Source organism: Gobius niger (assembly GCF_951799975.1).
Source record: "Gobius niger genome assembly, chromosome: 7".
NCBI lineage: Eukaryota > Metazoa > Chordata > Actinopteri > Gobiiformes > Gobiidae > Gobius > Gobius niger.
Window position 1 is genome coordinate 5,810,572 of NC_136858.1, and position 24,436 is coordinate 5,835,007.

Genomic DNA, 24,436 nt, shown 5'->3' on the forward strand with positions numbered 1-24,436 from the left:
CTTGAACCCATGATCCGTGGCTTTAGGAGGCTTGTCCATTCGGCCACTGGTTCGTTACAACACTGCAAACGCTAAAACACTAGGAATGTTTTTTTGTGTGTGTCTTTTTTCAAAAAAAGGAATGTAGAGAAAGCTCATGTACATGCCATGTTAAAAGAAACCATACTGGATTCATTTCATTTGTTTGATTTGCATGTGAAATGTTTCTACAATATGCACAAGTTTGACTCATCCAAAACGTTATAGTGAATAACTTGAAATGTGGCTGAAGAATTTAGTCATTTATATATTTATATGGCTCGTTGGTCTAGGGGTATGATTCTCGCTTAGGGTGCGAGAGGTCCCGGGTTCAAATCCCGGACGAGCCCATCTGAAGATTGAGCAATGGGAAGTTTGATGTAATGATCCATTAAATCTCCCCCACAGCTGAGACTGACCCTGTGCTCTTTCGTGGTGTGAATGTGTAACACTGATGCAAATATAATCTCAAAATTCACTTTGCTCCTTTTGGACCTGGCTTCGAGCATTTTAGACATAGGGCATAGAAACCTTGTTGAAGCAGATGCAATTAGTGACACATGACACGGTAAACAGGCCAATTGGCCGGGGAATTGAAGTGCTTTTCTCAAACATGTATTCAGAGCCCCACAGTTAAGCAGGGCATCAAAAAATTGCTAAAATCTCTTGCTGTTCCTCTCCACGGAAATCTTTAGTAAAAGGCGAAAGATTTATACGATCTGAAGAGAAACAAGAGTGTTGGACTGCAGCGCTGACCGTGGACTGAGACTTTGGCCATACGCTGCCCCGTCGTGGTTCATGAACCGCTCTCCAAAGGGAAGCCAAACTCATTTGCATGAGCCACTTCAGGCTGATTTCAATTCAAACTGAGCTGTTCACAAAATTGCTAGACAGTTAGCCTTACTTAAGAAGAGGCCAAGCTTTCATTGGGGCTTGCAAAGGAACAACTGTGTAGAAATATCAAAGCAGGACAGAGATTCCATGCACTGCAAGTCAGTGGGAAATTACAGGTCAACATCTGAAATGGAGATTTTCGCCTCATTTCCTCAGAGACAAGAAAGAGATTGAAAGCGCAGGCGAGCTAGCCAGGAGTGGAAGCTAGAATCTTCTGATCCGTAGTCAGACACACTATCCATTGCACCACTTGCTCCTCAGCGCCGATTTGTTGATTAACTTCTGTAAATGAAATCAAATTAGTACAACATATGCAAGCCTTTGCAAATGTCACTTATCTAATATTACATAACAAGTCTTAGAATGTATGCCCATTGAGAACACATGCCGTCCTTTGATAGCTCCATCCCAGCAGAGAACTCTATTGGTTTGTGTGAAAGAAAAAAAGAAACAGCAACAAAGCCTCTTTCTTTGAAGCACACGAGGAAACATAGTTTTGCTCCGCCCATGTGAAACCGTGACACAGGAATTGACAGAGCCCAGACCATCCCCTTTTGAATTAAAATGCCATTTAGCTTTGCGCAGTGGCAGTATTGTAGCCTATGAGGTTTATCCGAGGCGCGATTATTGCTAGTTGAAAACTTTACCCAATACCCCGCCTTGACGACTTGAAATATAGTCGGCAATGGCAATTTTTGTCAGTCTCTCAGGAGACTAAGGTTTTGTCAAATAATAATATCTGTGTGAGCATCTGCTCGTTTGACATTTGGAGAACTTCATGGTGGAAGTCTGGGTGATCCATTGTCTTTTAGATGTACAAAGAAAAGCAAAAGCAACATGGCAAGGACAAAAAGTTAGTTATCTTTTTTAAGATGTATTTTTTAGAAAATACAAAACCCTGTTGTTTAGCCTTGTTGGTCTAGTGTCGCGAATCTTGCTTCGTGTGTTTGCGGTCCAAATAGCATAGGAGTCAGAAAAGGATCTTCAAGTGTAGCCTGTGAAAGAGTTGATAGCGGAACAGTGACTCTAACAAAAGCTTTTTGTGGCTCGTTGGTCTAGGGGTATGATTCTCGCTTTGGGTGCGAGAGGTCCCGGGTTCAAATCCCGGACGAGCCCGGCCTGATGTACTGTGCTTTGCGTGAGGTTAAGCTTCAGAGCGTGAGGGGTCCTGGGTTCAAATCCCTGAGTGTTGTGCAACACAATACTCATAATGTGGATTTGGTACATGTTTAGTGCCTGGAGCTTTACGTAATAAAATGTCTACTTACATTGTAGTTAGTTTTACTCATATCCTAGATTTAGAAAAGTATGTCCATATGGAAAAGTATGTCCATATGGAATCCGATGGTTGACGAGATCAAGGGGCCTCACTAAAGGCATCTGGCTATCCGCCCAAAACTTAATTTACATGTGAGCCTCTCCCAATACCGAATGTACCTTTATAATCCCGACTGATTGGTAGAGGAGTTTGTGCTAAGGGCCTCTTGCAAAACGGCATTAACTAAAGCAGAGTTTGATTACTTCCTGTTGATATTAACTGTGCATGGGGTACATCTTTGGCCTTATCTAACTTGTGAAATTGCAGCTATTTAGAAAAGACACAGTGGTCATGACCAAAAACAGATAGCATCTCTTTGTGCCTACCAACTTCTTAGCAGAGGATGGTTTCGATCCATCGACCTCTGGGTTATGGGCCCAGCACGCTTCCGCTGCGCCACTCTGCTGTTGAGCTCTCCGGAAGGGACTTGAACCCATGATCCGTGGCTTTAGGAGGCTTGTCCATTCGGCCACTGGTTCGTTACAACACTGCAAACGCTAAAACACTAGGAATGTTTTTTTGTGTGTGTCTTTTTTCAAAAAAAGGAATGTAGAGAAAGCTCATGTACATGCCATGTTAAAAGAAACCATACTGGATTCATTTCATTTGTTTGATTTGCATGTGAAATGTTTCTACAATATGCACAAGTTTGACTCATCCAAAACGTTATAGTGAATAACTTGAAATGTGGCTGAAGCATTTAGTCATTTATATATTTATATGGCTCGTTGGTCTAGGGGTATGATTCTCGCTTAGGGTGCGAGAGGTCCCGGGTTCAAATCCCGGACGAGCCCGGCCTGATGTACTGTGCTTTGCGTGAGGTTAAGCTTCAGAGCGTGAGGGGTCCTGGGTTCAAATCCCTGAGTGTTGTGCAACACAATACTCATAATGTGGATTTGGTACATGTTTAGTGCCTGGAGCTTTACGTAATAAAATGTCTACTTACATTGTAGTTAGTTTTACTCATATCCTAGATTTAGAAAAGTATGTCCATATGGAAAAGTATGTCCATATGGAATCCGATGGTTGACGAGATCAAGGGGCCTCACTAAAGGCATCTGGCTATCCGCCCAAAACTTAATTTACATGTGAGCCTCTCCCAATACCGAATGTACTTTTATAATCCCGACTGATTGGTAGAGGAGTTTGTGCTAAGGGCCTCTTGCAAAACGGCATTAACTAAAGCAGAGTTTGATTACTTCCTGTTGATATTAACTGTGCATGGGGTACATCTTTGGCCTTATCTAACTTGTGAAATTGCAGCTATTTAGAAAAGACACAGTGGTCATGACCAAAAACAGATAGCATCTCTTTGTGCCTACCAACTTCTTAGCAGAGGATGGTTTCGATCCATCGACCTCTGGGTTATGGGCCCAGCACACTTCCGCTGCGCCACTCTGCTGTTGAGCTCTCCGGAAGGGACTTGAACCCATGATCCGTGGCTTTAGGAGGCTTGTCCATTCGGCCACTGGTTCGTTACAACACTGCAAACGCTAAAACACTAGGAATGTTTTTTTGTGTGTGTCTTTTTTCAAAAAAAGGAATGTAGAGAAAGCTCATGTACATGCCATGTTAAAAGAAACCATACTGGATTCATTTCATTTGTTTGATTTGCATGTGAAATGTTTCTACAATATGCACAAGTTTGACTCATCCAAAACGTTATAGTGAATAACTTGAAATGTGGCTGAAGAATTTAGTCATTTATATATTTATATGGCTCGTTGGTCTAGGGGTATGATTCTCGCTTAGGGTGCGAGAGGTCCCGGGTTCAAATCCCGGACGAGCCCATCTGAAGATTGAGCAATGGGAAGTTTGATGTAATGATCCATTAAATCTCCCCCACAGCTGAGACTGACCCTGTGCTCTTTCGTGGTGTGAATGTGTAACACTGATGCAAATATAATCTCAAAATTCACTTTGCTCCTTTTGGACCTGGCTTCGAGCATTTTAGACATAGGGCATAGAAACCTTGTTGAAGCAGATGCAATTAGTGACACATGACACGGTAAACAGGCCAATTGGCCGGGGAATTGAAGTGCTTTTCTCAAACATGTATTCAGAGCCCCACAGTTAAGCAGGGCATCAAAAAATTGCTAAAATCTCTTGCTGTTCCTCTCCACGGAAATCTTTAGTAAAAGGCGAAAGATTTATACGATCTGAAGAGAAACAAGAGTGTTGGACTGCAGCGCTGACCGTGGACTGAGACTTTGGCCATACGCTGCCCCGTCGTGGTTCATGAACCGCTCTCCAAAGGGAAGCCAAACTCATTTGCATGAGCCACTTCAGGCTGATTTCAATTCAAACTGAGCTGTTCACAAAATTGCTAGACAGTTAGCCTTGCTTAAGAAGAGGCCAAGCTTTCATTGGGGCTTGCAAAGGAACAACTGTGTAGAAATATCAAAGCAGGACAGAGATTCCATGCACTGCAAGTCAGTGGGAAATTACAGGTCAACATCTGAAATGGAGATTTTCGCCTCATTTCCTCAGAGACAAGAAAGAGATTGAAAGCGCAGGCGAGCTAGCCAGGAGTGGAAGCTAGAATCTTCTGATCCGTAGTCAGACACACTATCCATTGCACCACTTGCTCCTCAGCGCCGATTTGTTGATTAACTTCTGTAAATGAAATCAAATTAGTACAACATATGCAAGCCTTTGCAAATGTCACTTATCTAATATTACATAACAAGTCTTAGAATGTATGCCCATTGAGAACACATGCCGTCCTTTGATAGCTCCATCCCAGCAGAGAACTCTATTGGTTTGTGTGAAAGAAAAAAAGAAACAGCAACAAAGCCTCTTTCTTTGAAGCACACGAGGAAACATAGTTTTGCTCCGCCCATGTGAAACCGTGACACAGGAATTGACAGAGCCCAGACCATCCCCTTTTGAATTAAAATGCCATTTAGCTTTGCGCAGTGGCAGTATTGTAGCCTATGAGGTTTATCCGAGGCGCGATTATTGCTAGTTGAAAACTTTACCCAATACCCCGCCTTGACGACTTGAAATATAGTCGGCAATGGCAATTTTTGTCAGTCTCTCAGGAGACTAAGGTTTTGTCAAATAATAATATCTGTGTGAGCATCTGCTCGTTTGACATTTGGAGAACTTCATGGTGGAAGTCTGGGTGATCCATTGTCTTTTAGATGTACAAAGAAAAGCAAAAGCAACATGGCAAGGACAAAAAGTTAGTTATCTTTTTTAAGATGTATTTTTTAGAAAATACAAAACCCTGTTGTTTAGCCTTGTTGGTCTAGTGTCGCGAATCTTGCTTCGTGTGTTTGCGGTCCAAATAGCATAGGAGTCAGAAAAGGATCTTCAAGTGTAGCCTGTGAAAGAGTTGATAGCGGAACAGTGACTCTAACAAAAGCTTTTTGTGGCTCGTTGGTCTAGGGGTATGATTCTCGCTTTGGGTGCGAGAGGTCCCGGGTTCAAATCCCGGACGAGCCCGGCCTGATGTACTGTGCTTTGCGTGAGGTTAAGCTTCAGAGCGTGAGGGGTCCTGGGTTCAAATCCCTGAGTGTTGTGCAACACAATACTCATAATGTGGATTTGGTACATGTTTAGTGCCTGGAGCTTTACGTAATAAAATGTCTACTTACATTGTAGTTAGTTTTGCTCATATCCTAGATTTAGAAAAGTATGTCCATATGGAAAAGTATGTCCATATGGAATCCGATGGTTGACGAGATCAAGGGGCCTCACTAAAGGCATCTGGCTATCCGCCCAAAACTTAATTTACATGTGAGCCTCTCCCAATACCGAATGTACCTTTATAATCCCGACTGATTGGTAGAGGAGTTTGTGCTAAGGGCCTCTTGCAAAACGGCATTAACTAAAGCAGAGTTTGATTACTTCCTGTTGATATTAACTGTGCATGGGGTACATCTTTGGCCTTATCTAACTTGTGAAATTGCAGCTATTTAGAAAAGACACAGTGGTCATGACCAAAAACAGATAGCATCTCTTTGTGCCTACCAACTTCTTAGCAGAGGATGGTTTCGATCCATCGACCTCTGGGTTATGGGCCCAGCACGCTTCCGCTGCGCCACTCTGCTGTTGAGCTCTCCGGAAGGGACTTGAACCCATGATCCGTGGCTTTAGGAGGCTTGTCCATTCGGCCACTGGTTCGTTACAACACTGCAAACGCTAAAACACTAGGAATGTTTTTTTGTGTGTGTCTTTTTTCAAAAAAAGGAATGTAGAGAAAGCTCATGTACATGCCATGTTAAAAGAAACCATACTGGATTCATTTCATTTGTTTGATTTGCATGTGAAATGTTTCTACAATATGCACAAGTTTGACTCATCCAAAACGTTATAGTGAATAACTTGAAATGTGGCTGAAGCATTTAGTCATTTATATATTTATATGGCTCGTTGGTCTAGGGGTATGATTCTCGCTTAGGGTGCGAGAGGTCCCGGGTTCAAATCCCGGACGAGCCCATCTGAAGATTGAGCAATGGGAAGTTTGATGTAATGATCCATTAAATCTCCCCCACAGCTGAGACTGACCCTGTGCTCTTTCGTGGTGTGAATGTGTAACACTGATGCAAATATAATCTCAAAATTCACTTTGCTCCTTTTGGACCTGGCTTCGAGCATTTTAGACATAGGGCATAGAAACCTTGTTGAAGCAGATGCAATTAGTGACACATGACACGGTAAACAGGCCAATTGGCCGGGGAATTGAAGTGCTTTTCTCAAACATGTATTCAGAGCCCCACAGTTAAGCAGGGCATCAAAAAATTGCTAAAATCTCTTGCTGTTCCTCTCCACGGAAATCTTTAGTAAAAGGCGAAAGATTTATACGATCTGAAGAGAAACAAGAGTGTTGGACTGCAGCGCTGACCGTGGACTGAGACTTTGGCCATACGCTGCCCCGTCGTGGTTCATGAACCGCTCTCCAAAGGGAAGCCAAACTCATTTGCATGAGCCACTTCAGGCTGATTTCAATTCAAACTGAGCTGTTCACAAAATTGCTAGACAGTTAGCCTTACTTAAGAAGAGGCCAAGCTTTCATTGGGGCTTGCAAAGGAACAACTGTGTAGAAATATCAAAGCAGGACAGAGATTCCATGCACTGCAAGTCAGTGGGAAATTACAGGTCAACATCTGAAATGGAGATTTTCGCCTCATTTCCTCAGAGACAAGAAAGAGATTGAAAGCGCAGGCGAGCTAGCCAGGAGTGGAAGCTAGAATCTTCTGATCCGTAGTCAGACACACTATCCATTGCACCACTTGCTCCTCGGCGCCGATTTGTTGATTAACTTCTGTAAATGAAATCAAATTAGTACAACATATGCAAGCCTTTGCAAATGTCACTTATCTAATATTACATAACAAGTCTTAGAATGTATGCCCATTGAGAACACATGCCGTCCTTTGATAGCTCCATCCCAGCAGAGAACTCTATTGGTTTGTGTGAAAGAAAAAAAAGAAACAGCAACAAAGCCTCTTTCTTTGAAGCACACGAGGAAACATAGTTTTGCTCCGCCCATGTGAAACCGTGACACAGGAATTGACAGAGCCCAGACCATCCCCTTTTGAATTAAAATGCCATTTAGCTTTGCGCAGTGGCAGTATTGTAGCCTATGAGGTTTATCCGAGGCGCGATTATTGCTAGTTGAAAACTTTACCCAATACCCCGCCTTGACGACTTGAAATATAGTCGGCAATGGCAATTTTTGTCAGTCTCTCAGGAGACTAAGGTTTTGTCAAATAATAATATCTGTGTGAGCATCTGCTTGTTTGACATTTGGAGAACTTCATGGTGGAAGTCTGGGTGATCCATTGTCTTTTAGATGTACAAAGAAAAGCAAAAGCAACATGGCAAGGACAAAAAGTTAGTTATCTTTTTTAAGATGTATTTTTTAGACAATACAAAACCCTGTTGTTTAGCCTTGTTGGTCTAGTGTCGCGAATCTTGCTTCGTGTGTTTGCGGTCCAAACAGCATAGGAGTCAGAAAAGGATCTTCAAGTGTAGCCTGTGAAAGAGTTGATAGCGGAACAGTGACTCTAACAATAGCTTTTTGTGGCTCGTTGGTCTAGGGGTATGATTCTCGCTTTGGGTGCGAGAGGTCCCGGGTTCAAATCCCGGACGAGCCCGGCCTGATGTACTGTGCTTTGCGTGAGGTTAAGCTTCAGAGCGTGAGGGGTCCTGGGTTCAAATCCCTGAGTGTTGTGCAACACAATACTCATAATGTGGATTTGGTACATGTTTAGTGCCTGGAGCTTTACGTAATAAAATGTCTACTTACATTGTAGTTAGTTTTACTCATATCCTAGATTTAGAAAAGTATGTCCATATGGAAAAGTATGTCCATATGGAATCCGATGGTTGACGAGATCAAGGGGCCTCACTAAAGGCATCTGGCTATCCGCCCAAAACTTAATTTACATGTGAGCCTCTCCCAATACCGAATGTACTTTTATAATCCCGACTGATTGGTAGAGGAGTTTGTGCTAAGGGCCTCTTGCAAAACGGCATTAACTAAAGCAGAGTTTGATTACTTCCTGTTGATATTAACTGTGCATGGGGTACATCTTTGGCCTTATCTAACTTGTGAAATTGCAGCTATTTAGAAAAGACACAGTGGTCATGACCAAAAACAGATAGCATCTCTTTGTGCCTACCAACTTCTTAGCAGAGGATGGTTTCGATCCATCGACCTCTGGGTTATGGGCCCAGCACGCTTCCGCTGCGCCACTCTGCTGTTGAGCTCTCCGGAAGGGACTTGAACCCATGATCCGTGGCTTTAGGAGGCTTGTCCATTCGGCCACTGGTTCGTTACAACACTGCAAACGCTAAAACACTAGGAATGTTTTTTTGTGTGTGTCTTTTTTCAAAAAAAGGAATGTAGAGAAAGCTCATGTACATGTCATGTTAAAAGAAACCATACTGGATTCATTTTATTTGTTTGATTTGCATGTGAAATGTTTCTACAATATGCACAAGTTTGACTCATCCAAAACGTTATAGTGAATAACTTGAAATGTGGCTGAAGCATTTAGTCATTTATATATTTGTATGGCTCGTTGGTCTAGGGGTATGATTCTCGCTTAGGGTGCGAGAGGTCCCGGGTTCAAATCCCGGACGAGCCCATCTGAAGATTGAGCAATGGGAAGTTTGATGTAACCCTGACCCTGTGCTCTTTCGTGGTGTGAATGTGTAACACTGATGCAAATATAATCTCAAAATTCACTTTGCTCCTTTTGGACCTGGCTTCGAGCATTTTAGACATAGGGCATAGAAACCTTGTTGAAGCAGATGCAATTAGTGACACATGACACGGTAAACAGGCCAATTGGCCGGGGAATTGAAGTGCTTTTCTCAAACATGTATTCAGAGCCCCACAGTTAAGCAGGGCATCAAAAAATTGCTAAAATCTCTTGCTGTTCCTCTCCACGGAAATCTTTAGTAAAAGGCGAAAGATTTATACGATCTGAAGAGAAACAAGAGTGTTGGACTGCAGCGCTGACCGTGGACTGAGACTTTGGCCATACGCTGTCCCGTCGTGGTTCATGAACCGCTCTCCAAAGGGAAGCCAAACTCATTTGCATGAGCCACTTCAGGCTGATTTCAATTCAAACTGAGCTGTTCACAAAATTGCTAGACAGTTAGCCTTACTTAAGAAGAGGCCAAGCTTTCATTGGGGCTTGCAAAGGAACAACTGTGTAGAAATATCAAAGCAGGACAGATTCCATGCACTGCAAGTCAGTGGGAAATTACAGGTCAACATCTGAAATGGAGATTTTCGCCTCATTTCCTCAGAGACAAGAAAGAGATTGAAAGCGCAGGCGAGCTAGCCAGGAGTGGAAGCTAGAATCTTCTGATCCGTAGTCAGACACACTATCCATTGCACCACTTGCTCCTCAGCGCCGATTTGTTGATTAACTTCTGTAAATGAAATCAAATTAGTACAACATATGCAAGCCTTTGCAAATGTCACTTATCTAATATTACATAACAAGTCTTAGAATGTATGCCCATTGAGAACACATGCCGTCCTTTGATAGCTCCATCCCAGCAGAGAACTCTATTGGTTTGTGTGAAAGAAAAAAAGAAACAGCAACAAAGCCTCTTTCTTTGAAGCACACGAGGAAACATAGTTTTGCTCCGCCCATGTGAAACCGTGACACAGGAATTGACAGAGCCCAGACCATCCCCTTTTGAATTAAAATGCCATTTAGCTTTGCGCAGTGGCAGTATTGTAGCCTATGAGGTTTATCCGAGGCGCGATTATTGCTAGTTGAAAACTTTACCCAATACCCCGCCTTGACGACTTGAAATATAGTCGGCAATGGCAATTTTTGTCAGTCTCTCAGGAGACTAAGGTTTTGTCAAATAATAATATCTGTGTGAGCATCTGCTCGTTTGACATTTGGAGAACTTCATGGTGGAAGTCTGGGTGATCCATTGTCTTTTAGATGTACAAAGAAAAGCAAAAGCAACATGGCAAGGACAAAAAGTTAGTTATCTTTTTTAAGATGTATTTTTTAGACAATACAAAACCCTGTTGTTTAGCCTTGTTGGTCTAGTGTCGCGAATCTTGCTTCGTGTGTTTGCGGTCCAAACAGCATAGGAGTCAGAAAAGGATCTTCAAGTGTAGCCTGTGAAAGAGTTGATAGCGGAACAGTGACTCTAACAAAAGCTTTTTGTGGCTCGTTGGTCTAGGGGTATGATTCTCGCTTTGGGTGCGAGAGGTCCCGGGTTCAAATCCCGGACCAGCCCGGCCTGATGTACTGTGCTTTGCGTGAGGTTAAGCTTCAGAGCGTGAGGGGTCCTGGGTTCAAATCCCTGAGTGTTGTGCAACACAATACTCATAATGTGGATTTGGTACATGTTTAGTGCCTGGAGCTTTACGTAATAAAATGTCTACTTACATTGTAGTTAGTTTTACTCATATCCTAGATTTAGAAAAGTATGTCCATATGGAAAAGTATGTCCATATGGAATCCGATGGTTGACGAGATCAAGGGGCCTCACTAAAGGCATCTGGCTATCCGCCCAAAACTTAATTTACATGTGAGCCTCTCCCAATACCGAATGTACCTTTATAATCCCGACTGATTGGTAGAGGAGTTTGTGCTAAGGGCCTCTTGCAAAACGGCATTAACTAAAGCAGAGTTTGATTACTTCCTGTTGATATTAACTGTGCATGGGGTACATCTTTGGCCTTATCTAACTTGTGAAATTGCAGCTATTTAGAAAAGACACAGTGGTCATGACCAAAAACAGATAGCATCTCTTTGTGCCTACCAACTTCTTAGCAGAGGATGGTTTCGATCCATCGACCTCTGGGTTATGGGCCCAGCACGCTTCCGCTGCGCCACTCTGCTGTTGAGCTCTCCGGAAGGGACTTGAACCCATGATCCGTGGCTTTAGGAGGCTTGTCCATTCGGCCACTGGTTCGTTACAACACTGCAAACGCTAAAACACTAGGAATGTTTTTTTGTGTGTGTCTTTTTTCAAAAAAAGGAATGTAGAGAAAGCTCATGTACATGCCATGTTAAAAGAAACCATACTGGATTCATTTCATTTGTTTGATTTGCATGTGAAATGTTTCTACAATATGCACAAGTTTGACTCATCCAAAACGTTATAGTGAATAACTTGAAATGTGGCTGAAGCATTTAGTCATTTATATATTTATATGGCTCGTTGGTCTAGGGGTATGATTCTCGCTTAGGGTGCGAGAGGTCCCGGGTTCAAATCCCGGACGAGCCCATCTGAAGATTGAGCAATGGGAAGTTTGATGTAATGATCCATTAAATCTCCCCCACAGCTGAGACTGACCCTGTGCTCTTTCGTGGTGTGAATGTGTAACACTGATGCAAATATAATCTCAAAATTCACTTTGCTCCTTTTGGACCTGGCTTCGAGCATTTTAGACATAGGGCATAGAAACCTTGTTGAAGCAGATGCAATTAGTGACACATGACACGGTAAACAGGCCAATTGGCCGGGGAATTGAAGTGCTTTTCTCAAACATGTATTCAGAGCCCCACAGTTAAGCAGGGCATCAAAAAATTGCTAAAATCTCTTGCTGTTCCTCTCCACGGAAATCTTTAGTAAAAGGCGAAAGATTTATACGATCTGAAGAGAAACAAGAGTGTTGGACTGCAGCGCTGACCGTGGACTGAGACTTTGGCCATACGCTGTCCCGTCGTGGTTCATGAACCGCTCTCCAAAGGGAAGCCAAACTCATTTGCATGAGCCACTTCAGGCTGATTTCAATTCAAACTGAGCTGTTCACAAAATTGCTAGACAGTTAGCCTTACTTAAGAAGAGGCCAAGCTTTCATTGGGGCTTGCAAAGGAACAACTGTGTAGAAATATCAAAGCAGGACAGAGATTCCATGCACTGCAAGTCAGTGGGAAATTACAGGTCAACATCTGAAATGGAGATTTTCGCCTCATTTCCTCAGAGACAAGAAAGAGATTGAAAGCGCAGGCGAGCTAGCCAGGAGTGGAAGCTAGAATCTTCTGATCCGTAGTCAGACACACTATCCATTGCACCACTTGCTCCTCAGCGCCGATTTGTTGATTAACTTCTGTAAATGAAATCAAATTAGTACAACATATGCAAGCCTTTGCAAATGTCACTTATCTAATATTACATAACAAGTCTTAGAATGTATGCCCATTGAGAACACATGCCGTCCTTTGATAGCTCCATCCCAGCAGAGAACTCTATTGGTTTGTGTGAAAGAAAAAAAGAAACAGCAACAAAGCCTCTTTCTTTGAAGCACACGAGGAAACATAGTTTTGCTCCGCCCATGTGAAACCGTGACACAGGAATTGACAGAGCCCAGACCATCCCCTTTTGAATTAAAATGCCATTTAGCTTTGCGCAGTGGCAGTATTGTAGCCTATGAGGTTTATCCGAGGCGCGATTATTGCTAGTTGAAAACTTTACCCAATACCCCGCCTTGACGACTTGAAATATAGTCGGCAATGGCAATTTTTGTCAGTCTCTCAGGAGACTAAGGTTTTGTCAAATAATAATATCTGTGTGAGCATCTGCTTGTTTGACATTTGGAGAACTTCATGGTGGAAGTCTGGGTGATCCATTGTCTTTTAGATGTACAAAGAAAAGCAAAAGCAACATGGCAAGGACAAAAAGTTAGTTATCTTTTTTAAGATGTATTTTTTAGACAATACAAAACCCTGTTGTTTAGCCTTGTTGGTCTAGTGTCGCGAATCTTGCTTCGTGTGTTTGCGGTCCAAACAGCATAGGAGTCAGAAAAGGATCTTCAAGTGTAGCCTGTGAAAGAGTTGATAGCGGAACAGTGACTCTAACAATAGCTTTTTGTGGCTCGTTGGTCTAGGGGTATGATTCTCGCTTTGGGTGCGAGAGGTCCCGGGTTCAAATCCCGGACGAGCCCGGCCTGATGTACTGTGCTTTGCGTGAGGTTAAGCTTCAGAGCGTGAGGGGTCCTGGTTTCAAATCCCTGAGTGTTGTGCAACACAATACTCATAATGTGGATTTGGTACATGTTTAGTGCCTGGAGCTTTACGTAATAAAATGTCTACTTACATTGTAGTTAGTTTTACCCATATCCTAGATTTAGAAAAGTATGTCCATATGGAAAAGTATGTCCATATGGAATCCGATGGTTGACGAGATCAAGGGGCCTCACTAAAGGCATCTGGCTATCCGCCCAAAACTTAATTTACATGTGAGCCTCTCCCAATACCGAATGTACTTTTATAATCCCGACTGATTGGTAGAGGAGTTTGTGCTAAGGGCCTCTTGCAAAACGGCATTAACTAAAGCAGAGTTTGATTACTTCCTGTTGATATTAACTGTGCATGGGGTACATCTTTGGCCTTATCTAACTTGTGAAATTGCAGCTATTTAGAAAAGACACAGTGGTCATGACCAAAAACAGATAGCATCTCTTTGTGCCTACCAACTTCTTAGCAGAGGATGGTTTCGATCCATCGACCTCTGGGTTATGGGCCCAGCACGCTTCCGCTGCGCCACTCTGCTGTTGAGCTCTCCGGAAGGGACTTGAACCCATGATCCGTGGCTTTAGGAGGCTTGTCCATTCGGCCACTGGTTCGTTACAACACTGCAAACGCTAAAACACTAGGAATGTTTTTTTGTGTGTGTCTTTTTTCAAAAAAAGGAATGTAGAGAAAGCTCATGTACATGCCATGTTAAAAGAAACCATACTGGATTCATTTCATTTGTTTGATTTGCATGTGAAATGTTTCTACAATATGCACAAGTTTGACTCATCCAAAACGTTATAGTGAATAACTTGAAATGTGGCTGAAGCATTTAGTCATTTATATATTTATATGGCTCGTTGGTCTAGGGGTATGATTCTCGCTTAGGGTGCGAGAGGTCCCGGGTTCAAATCCCGGACGAGCCCATCTGAAGATTGAGCAATGGGAAGTTTGATGTAATGATCCATTAAATCTCCCCCACAGCTGAGACTGACCCTGTGCTCTTTCGTGGTGTGAATGTGTAACACTGATGCAAATATAATCTCAAAATTCACTTTGCTCCTTTTGGACCTGGCTTCGAGCATTTTAGACATAGGGCATAGAAACCTTGTTGAAGCAGATGCAATTAGTGACACATGACACGGTAAACAGGCCAATTGGCCGGGGAATTGAAGTGCTTTTCTCAAACATGTATTCAGAGCCCCACAGTTAAGCAGGGCATCAAAAAATTGCTAAAATCTCTTGCTGTTCCTCTCCACGGAAATCTTTAGTAAAAGGCGAAAGATTTATACGATCTGAAGAGAAACAAGAGTGTTGGACTGCAGCGCTGACCGTGGACTGAGACTTTGGCCATACGCTGCCCCGTCGTGGTTCATGAACCGCTCTCCAAAGGGAAGCCAAACTCATTTGCATGAGCCACTTCAGGCTGATTTCAATTCAAACTGAGCTGTTCACAAAATTGCTAGACAGTTAGCCTTACTTAAGAAGAGGCCAAGCTTTCATTGGGGCTTGCAAAGGAACAACTGTGTAGAAATATCAAAGCAGGACAGAGATTCCATGCACTGCAAGTCAGTGGGAAATTACAGGTCAACATCTGAAATGGAGATTTTCGCCTCATTTCCTCAGAGACAAGAAAGAGATTGAAAGCGCAGGCGAGCTAGCCAGGAGTGGAAGCTAGAATCTTCTGATCCGTAGTCAGACACACTATCCATTGCACCACTTGCTCCTCGGCGCCGATTTGTTGATTAACTTCTGTAAATGAAATCAAATTAGTACAACATATGCAAGCCTTTGCAAATGTCACTTATCTAATATTACATAACAAGTCTTAGAATGTATGCCCATTGAGAACACATGCCGTCCTTTGATAGCTCCATCCCAGCAGAGAACTCTATTGGTTTGTGTGAAAGAAAAAAAAGAAACAGCAACAAAGCCTCTTTCTTTGAAGCACACGAGGAAACATAGTTTTGCTCCGCCCATGTGAAACCGTGACACAGGAATTGACAGAGCCCAGACCATCCCCTTTTGAATTAAAATGCCATTTAGCTTTGCGCAGTGGCAGTATTGTAGCCTATGAGGTTTATCCGAGGCGCGATTATTGCTAGTTGAAAACTTTACCCAATACCCCGCCTTGACGACTTGAAATATAGTCGGCAATGGCAATTTTTGTCAGTCTCTCAGGAGACTAAGGTTTTGTCAAATAATAATATCTGTGTGAGCATCTGCTTGTTTGACATTTGGAGAACTTCATGGTGGAAGTCTGGGTGATCCATTGTCTTTTAGATGTACAAAGAAAAGCAAAAGCAACATGGCAAGGACAAAAAGTTAGTTATCTTTTTTAAGATGTATTTTTTAGACAATACAAAACCCTGTTGTTTAGCCTTGTTGGTCTAGTGTCGCGAATCTTGCTTCGTGTGTTTGCGGTCCAAACAGCATAGGAGTCAGAAAAGGATCTTCAAGTGTAGCCTGTGAAAGAGTTGATAGCGGAACAGTGACTCTAACAATAGCTTTTTGTGGCTCGTTGGTCTAGGGGTATGATTCTCGCTTTGGGTGCGAGAGGTCCCGGGTTCAAATCCCGGACGAGCCCGGCCTGATGTACTGTGCTTTGCGTGAGGTTAAGCTTCAGAGCGTGAGGGGTCCTGGGTTCAAATCCCTGAGTGTTGTGCAACACAATACTCATAATGTGGATTTGGTACATGTTTAGTGCCTGGAGCTTTACGTAATAAAATGTCTACTTACATTGTAGTTAGTTTTACTCATATCCTAGATTTAGAAAAGTATGTCCATATGGAAAAGTATGTCCATATGGAATCCGATGGTTGACGAGATCAAGGGGCCTCACTAAAGGCATCTGGCTATCCGCCCAAAACTTAATTTACATGTGAGCCTCTCCCAATACCGAATGTACTTTTATAATCCCGACTGATTGGTAGAGGAGTTTGTGCTAAGGGCCTCTTGCAAAACGGCATTAACTAAAGCAGAGTTTGATTACTTCCTGTTGATATTAACTGTGCATGGGGTACATCTTTGGCCTTATCTAACTTGTGAAATTGCAGCTATTTAGAAAAGACACAGTGGTCATGACCAAAAACAGATAGCATCTCTTTGTGCCTACCAACTTCTTAGCAGAGGATGGTTTCGATCCATCGACCTCTGGGTTATGGGCCCAGCACACTTCCGCTGCGCCACTCTGCTGTTGAGCTCTCCGGAAGGGACTTGAACCCATGATCCGTGGCTTTAGGAGGCTTGTCCATTCGGCCACTGGTTCGTTACAACACTGCAAACGCTAAAACACTAGGAATGTTTTTTTGTGTGTGTCTTTTTTCAAAAAAAGGAATGTAGAGAAAGCTCATGTACATGCCATGTTAAAAGAAACCATACTGGATTCATTTCATTTGTTTGATTTGCATGTGAAATGTTTCTACAATATGCACAAGTTTGACTCATCCAAAACGTTATAGTGAATAACTTGAAATGTGGCTGAAGAATTTAGTCATTTATATATTTATATGGCTCGTTGGTCTAGGGGTATGATTCTCGCTTAGGGTGCGAGAGGTCCCGGGTTCAAATCCCGGACGAGCCCATCTGAAGATTGAGCAATGGGAAGTTTGATGTAATGATCCATTAAATCTCCCCCACAGCTGAGACTGACCCTGTGCTCTTTCGTGGTGTGAATGTGTAACACTGATGCAAATATAATCTCAAAATTCACTTTGCTCCTTTTGGACCTGGCTTCGAGCATTTTAGACATAGGGCATAGAAACCTTGTTGAAGCAGATGCAATTAGTGACACATGACACGGTAAACAGGCCAATTGGCCGGGGAATTGAAGTGCTTTTCTCAAACATGTATTCAGAGCCCCACAGTTAAGCAGGGCATCAAAAAATTGCTAAAATCTCTTGCTGTTCCTCTCCACGGAAATCTTTAGTAAAAGGCGAAAGATTTATACGATCTGAAGAGAAACAAGAGTGTTGGACTGCAGCGCTGACCGTGGACTGAGACTTTGGCCATACGCTGCCCCGTCGTGGTTCATGAACCGCTCTCCAAAGGGAAGCCAAACTCATTTGCATGAGCCACTTCAGGCTGATTTCAATTCAAACTGAGCTGTTCACAAAATTGCTAGACAGTTAGCCTTACTTAAGAAGAGGCCAAGCTTTCATTGGGGCTTGCAAAGGAACAACTGTGTAGAAATATCAAAGCAGGACAGAGATTCCATGCACTGCAAGTCAGTGGGAAATTACAGGTCAACATCTGAAATGGAGATTTTCGCCTCATTTCCTCAGAGACAAGAAAGAGATTGAAAGCGCAGGCGAGCTAGCCAGGAGTGGAAGCTAGAATCTTCTGATCCGTAGTCAGACACACTATCCATTGCACCACTTGCTCCTCAGCGCCGATTTGTTGATTAACTTCTGTAAATGAAATCAAATTAGTACAACATATGCAAGCCTTTGCAAATGTCACTTATCTAATATTACATAACAAGTCTTAGAATGTATGCCCATTGAGAACACATGCCGTCCTTTGATAGCTCCATCCCAGCAGAGAACTCTATTGGTTTGTGTGAAAGAAAAAAAGAAACAGCAACAAAGCCTCTTTCTTTGAAGCACACGAGGAAACATAGTTTTGCTCCGCCCATGTGAAACCGTGACACAGGAATTGACAGAGCCCAGACCATCCCCTTTTGAATTAAAATGCCATTTAGCTTTGCGCAGTGGCAGTATTGTAGCCTATGAGGTTTATCCGAGGCGCGATTATTGCTAGTTGAAAACTTTACCCAATACCCCGCCTTGACGACTTGAAATATAGTCGGCAATGGCAATTTTTGTCAGTCTCTCAGGAGACTAAGGTTTTGTCAAATAATAATATCTGTGTGAGCATCTGCTCGTTTGACATTTGGAGAACTTCATGGTGGAAGTCTGGGTGATCCATTGTCTTTTAGATGTACAAAGAAAAGCAAAAGCAACATGGCAAGGACAAAAAGTTAGTTATCTTTTTTAAGATGTATTTTTTAGAAAATACAAAACCCTGTTGTTTAGCCTTGTTGGTCTAGTGTCGCGAATCTTGCTTCGTGTGTTTGCGGTCCAAATAGCATAGGAGTCAGAAAAGGATCTTCAAGTGTAGCCTGTGAAAGAGTTGATAGCGGAACAGTGACTCTAACAAAAGCTTTTTGTGGCTCGTTGGTCTAGGGGTATGATTCTCGCTTTGGGTGCGAGAGGTCCCGGGTTCAAATCCCGGACGAGCCCGGCCTGATGTACTGTGCTTTGCGTGAGGTTAAGCTTCAGAGCGTGAGGGGTCCTGGGTTCAAATCCCTGAGTGTTGTGCAACACAATACTCATAATGTGGATTTGGTACATGTTTAGTGCCTGGAGCTTTACGTAATAAAATGTCTACTTACATTGTAGTTAGTTTTACTCATATCCTAGATTTAGAAAAGTATGTCCATATGGAAAAGTATGTCCATATGGAATCCGATGGTTGACGAGATCAAGGGGCCTCACTAAAGGCATCTGGCTATCCGCCCAAAACTTAATTTACATGTGAGCCTCTCCCAATACCGAATGTACCTTTATAATCCCGACTGATTGGTAGAGGAGTTTGTGCTAAGGGCCTCTTGCAAAACGGCATTAACTAAAGCAGAGTTTGATTACTTCCTGTTGATATTAACTGTGCATGGGGTACATCTTTGGCCTTATCTAACTTGTGAAATTGCAGCTATTTAGAAAAGACACAGTGGTCATGACCAAAAACAGATAGCATCTCTTTGTGCCTACCAACTTCTTAGCAGAGGATGGTTTCGATCCATCGACCTCTGGGTTATGGGCCCAGCACGCTTCCGCTGCGCCACTCTGCTGTTGAGCTCTCCGGAAGGGACTTGAACCCATGATCCGTGGCTTTAGGAGGCTTGTCCATTCGGCCACTGGTTCGTTACAACACTGCAAACGCTAAAACACTAGGAATGTTTTTTTGTGTGTGTCTTTTTTCAAAAAAAGGAATGTAGAGAAAGCTCATGTACATGCCATGTTAAAAGAAACCATACTGGATTCATTTCATTTGTTTGATTTGCATGTGAAATGTTTCTACAATATGCACAAGTTTGACTCATCCAAAACGTTATAGTGAATAACTTGAAATGTGGCTGAAGCATTTAGTCATTTATATATTTATATGGCTCGTTGGTCTAGGGGTATGATTCTCGCTTAGGGTGCGAGAGGTCCCGGGTTCAAATCCCGGACGAGCCCGGCCTGATGTACTGTGCTTTGCGTGAGGTTAAGCTTCAGAGCGTGAGGGGTCCTGGGTTCAAATCCCTGAGTGTTGTGCAACACAATACTCATAATGTGGATTTGGTACATGTTTAGTGCCTGGAGCTTTACGTAATAAAATGTCTACTTACATTGTAGTTAGTTTTACTCATATCCTAGATTTAGAAAAGTATGTCCATATGGAAAAGTATGTCCATATGGAATCCGATGGTTGACAAGATCAAGGGGCCTCACTAAAGGCATCTGGCTATCCGCCCAAAACTTAATTTACATGTGAGCCTCTCCCAATACCGAATGTACTTTTATAATCCCGACTGATTGGTAGAGGAGTTTGTGCTAAGGGCCTCTTGCAAAACGGCATTAACTAAAGCAGAGTTTGATTACTTCCTGTTGATATTAACTGTGCATGGGGTACATCTTTGGCCTTATCTAACTTGTGAAATTGCAGCTATTTAGAAAAGACACAGTGGTCATGACCAAAAACAGATAGCATCTCTTTGTGCCTACCAACTTCTTAGCAGAGGATGGTTTCGATCCATCGACCTCTGGGTTATGGGCCCAGCACGCTTCCGCTGCGCCACTCTGCTGTTGAGCTCTCCGGAAGGGACTTGAACCCATGATCCGTGGCTTTAGGAGGCTTGTCCATTCGGCCACTGGTTCGTTACAACACTGCAAACGCTAAAACACTAGGAATGTTTTTTTGTGTGTGTCTTTTTTCAAAAAAAGGAATGTAGAGAAAGCTCATGTACATGCCATGTTAACCCTCGTGTTGTCTTCGCGGGTCTTTTAGACCCGCTGTCATGTTCCGGGCATTTGGATGCAAGGTGACACAAGGGGGCGCTCTTCCAACCTTCTCAGTGTAAATGTGAATTGACTTTCTTCAGAGTTAGACTGTAGGTCAGACACCATGAGTGACAGTAACATGACGCTAAATACAGTGAGCTCTTTGTTTGCAGTAAAAAAGGCTTCAGTCACAGACTGAGAAGTGAAGAAGGAAGTCATGGAGCTTCTGCTTTAGACAGAACTTCAAACTTCTGCTGCATGCAGGGGTCATATTACATCATATCAGATGTTGTAATCTGTAAAGCACTTTGTGATACCTTTTGGTATGCAAAGCGCTCAAACCCCAGGCAATAAAGCACACACATGGCTAGAACGCACCTTTTGACCAAGTACTAATATCTGAGGGCTGACATCCCACAATACGAACAGCAGCACACAAAGCTATACAGCAAACGAAAGCTAACAACTCACTGAATCGATAGGTGTAAAGCTTGTTAGCACAGCACTAAACGTTTTCAGCAGAGCCCACATCAAACTGCAGAAAATCCACCAGCAAAAGAAAATAAAACATGCAATTGCTGACTTACTTTGGCTGTTTTTCGTCCGCGGTAAAACTTTTACTCCCAAGCCTGTACTCCGGGTGCTCTCCGTGAAAACGCCGTTTCATGGACGCCATGTTGGGTCTGCTAGCCCCCGTCAAAATGGCACAGCGAGCCAACGCGCTAAAACTGTGACTCACACTAGCTCTCGCTGTGTCTATGTTTGCTCACCTGTAATTCGCCAAAGCTGCTGTCCGTCACAGCATGGGTGATCTCATTGGGTGCAGACGAACGTCTGCTTTCAGGGGACATATCGACGTCCGTGATTGGTTGAAATTTCGCAGTGTTAGCAGGCTGCGTAAAGAGGCCAGTTCAGTCCACTCTTTACGCGCAGAGCGCATGACGCACGGGGAAGCGGCAGAAGAGTATTTTCGAACAGATTTTTTTACATTTTATCACCACACCATGGCTTCTAGAGGGAAAAAGAGGGTGTACACGGCTGAGGAGACACGGGCTATTGTTCTTGGTGAGATGGAGTTTGAACATACTTTTGATGATTCGTCTTCTGACGAGTCCGACCTGTTGGAGCCAGCCAGCGGTTCAAATTACGAGTATCCACCAGATGAGAGGTAATTGTTTTCTTCTTTTAGTATAAATTTTACTGACAGAACAAAATGCACAGACAAGTGTATTGCTATTTTGTGGGAGTACTAGTTTGTCATGCATGATTTGTAAAGTGCTATTAGTGTTATTATTTATATTTATATTTTATTATTATTATTTATTATATATCTGAACATATATTTTTGTATTATTTATTCCTCAGCAGTGATGATGATGGCAAACAAGAGTCTGGTGTGCCAAGCAGACCTTTATCACCACAGCCAGGTCCATCTGGAGTGCAGATGGACCTGGCTGCTTCGACAAGGTGAGGGTCTAATTTGTTTTGTAGTACTTAGCATAAACTCACACATTGCAAATGAGTCATTGTCTATAACGTGTGCATTTTGCAGTGCTGGAAAAGAAAGTCTGCCATCTCTACAGTCAACACCTCAGGAAGGAGCAGTGCACAAAAGGGCGAGACGTGTATTGTCCAAAAGGCAGAGGTGATTATTGACATTGTTGTTGTTACAGTATACAATAGACTGTTTGCAAATTAGTGACTGTCTGTCTTCCTGCTGCAGTATGGCTCCAGACACATTCACACCTTCAACTGGGCAAGGTGTGAGTTCCTCTCACAGCAGTGGTGGTGGGGAGGAGGAGGAGGAGGAGGAGGAGGAAGAAGAGGAAGAAGAGGAAGATGAGGATGAGGAGTACCAGCCGCCCTCTGCCCCAGTGTCAAGAAAGTCCAAAAGGCTGTCGTCCGCAGAGCAGAGGTAAGCGTTGGAAAAGCTGCCTGCAACTGATTGCATACAGATGCAAATTAGTGACTGTCTGCCTTTTGTTTTTCAGTGCTCCTTCAAATACACAAAGTGTGTCTGCCCCCCCCTCCAAGGAAGCCACTGTCAGGCCCCGAAAGGCACTCTCCAAGAGCAAGACGGGGAGGAAGAGAACAGGTCCTGCTGCCACAGTATCTGCTCCTAGTGATCGGTGGAAAAATCGTGATGAGGAGGACACTGCACCCAATCCACGCCGTTTTGTTCCAGCGAGAGACACAGGGCCTGTTTTGGACAAAGACGCTTCATGGACAGTCCTGCAGCTATTCCAGCTGTTTTTTGCCAGTGCCACGGTGAAAACAATTATTGGAAACACAAACATTCATGCTGAAAGGCAAAAGGAGGCAGGAAAAAAATACAAATGGACTCCATTGACTTTGAGGGAGTTTTACATTGTCCTGTCTATACTGCTGTTCACTGGACTTGTCAGCGCAACCGCAAGACACGATTATTGGAGGACAGATTTCCCATATGGTTTCCCATTCCCAAGGAACAAAATGTCCCGGGACCGGTTTTTAGCCATCATGTGGTCACTGCACCTCAGCAACCCCCTGGAAGACGAGGACAATGAGCGCAAGAAGGGCACACCGCAGTACGACAGGCTTTTCAAAATCAAGCCACTTTACACGGACATTGTAACAGCTTGTCAGTCATTTTATCATCCGCACAAGTGCATTTCAATAGATGAGCGTATGGTTGCATCCAAAGCGCGAAGTGGAATGAAACAGTACCACAAGGACAAACCGACCAAATGGGGTTATAAATTGTACGTTCTGGCAGACTCCACAAACGGATATACTTGGAACTTTTTTGTATACACCGGCAAGAGCAACACTGTTTCCGAACATGGACTAAGTTACACCTCAGTCATGGATCTGATGTTACTCCCCGTACTTGGCTCAGGCTACACCGTTTTTGTGGACAATTTTTACACTAGTCCAGCCCTGTTCAAAGACTTGTCAAAGAAGAAAACGGGTGCCTGTGGCACAATAAGAAAAACTCGTTCTGGTTTCCCCAAAACTACATTGAATGACCTCCCAAAGAAAGCAGCGAGGGGTGAAATAAGATGGATTCGAGAGGGCCCACTGCTATTTGTGAAGTGGATGGACAAACGGGAGGTCACGATGTGCACCTCTGTTCATGGTGCATACAGTGGGAAATCGGTCAAGCGAAAGGTCAAGGAGCAAGGCCAATGGAAGACCGCACAAGTGCCCTGTCCCGATGCTGTGGTGGATTACAACAAGTCGATGGGCGGTGTTGATTTATCTGACGCCCTTATTGGCTACTACTCTGTCCTCCACAAGACAATGAAGTGGTATAAAACATTCTTTTACCACTTCCTGGACATCGCAGTGGTAAATGCCCATATAATACACACGGACCTGGTTGAACTCAAGGCTGATGGGACAAAACCACTCACACAAAAGAAGTTCCGGGAGAAACTGCTTGTGGAAATGGTCCAATTTGCAGATGCTGAGGAGACCCCTGAGGAGACCCCTGAGGAAAGGCCAAATACCTGCATGCCAGTGTATTATGGGGAGGATGCCACGGCCCAGAGAAAGTACTGCAAGAGATGCTTTGATGCAGGGGACAAACGAGTAAAGACCCCTGTGTACTGCAGGAAGTGTCAGGTACCTCTGTGTCTGACAGCCAAAAAAAACTGTTATGTCGCCTGGCATGATGCTCGGTGAACTTTTTGTTTTATTTTACTTTTTATTACATTTGTGTG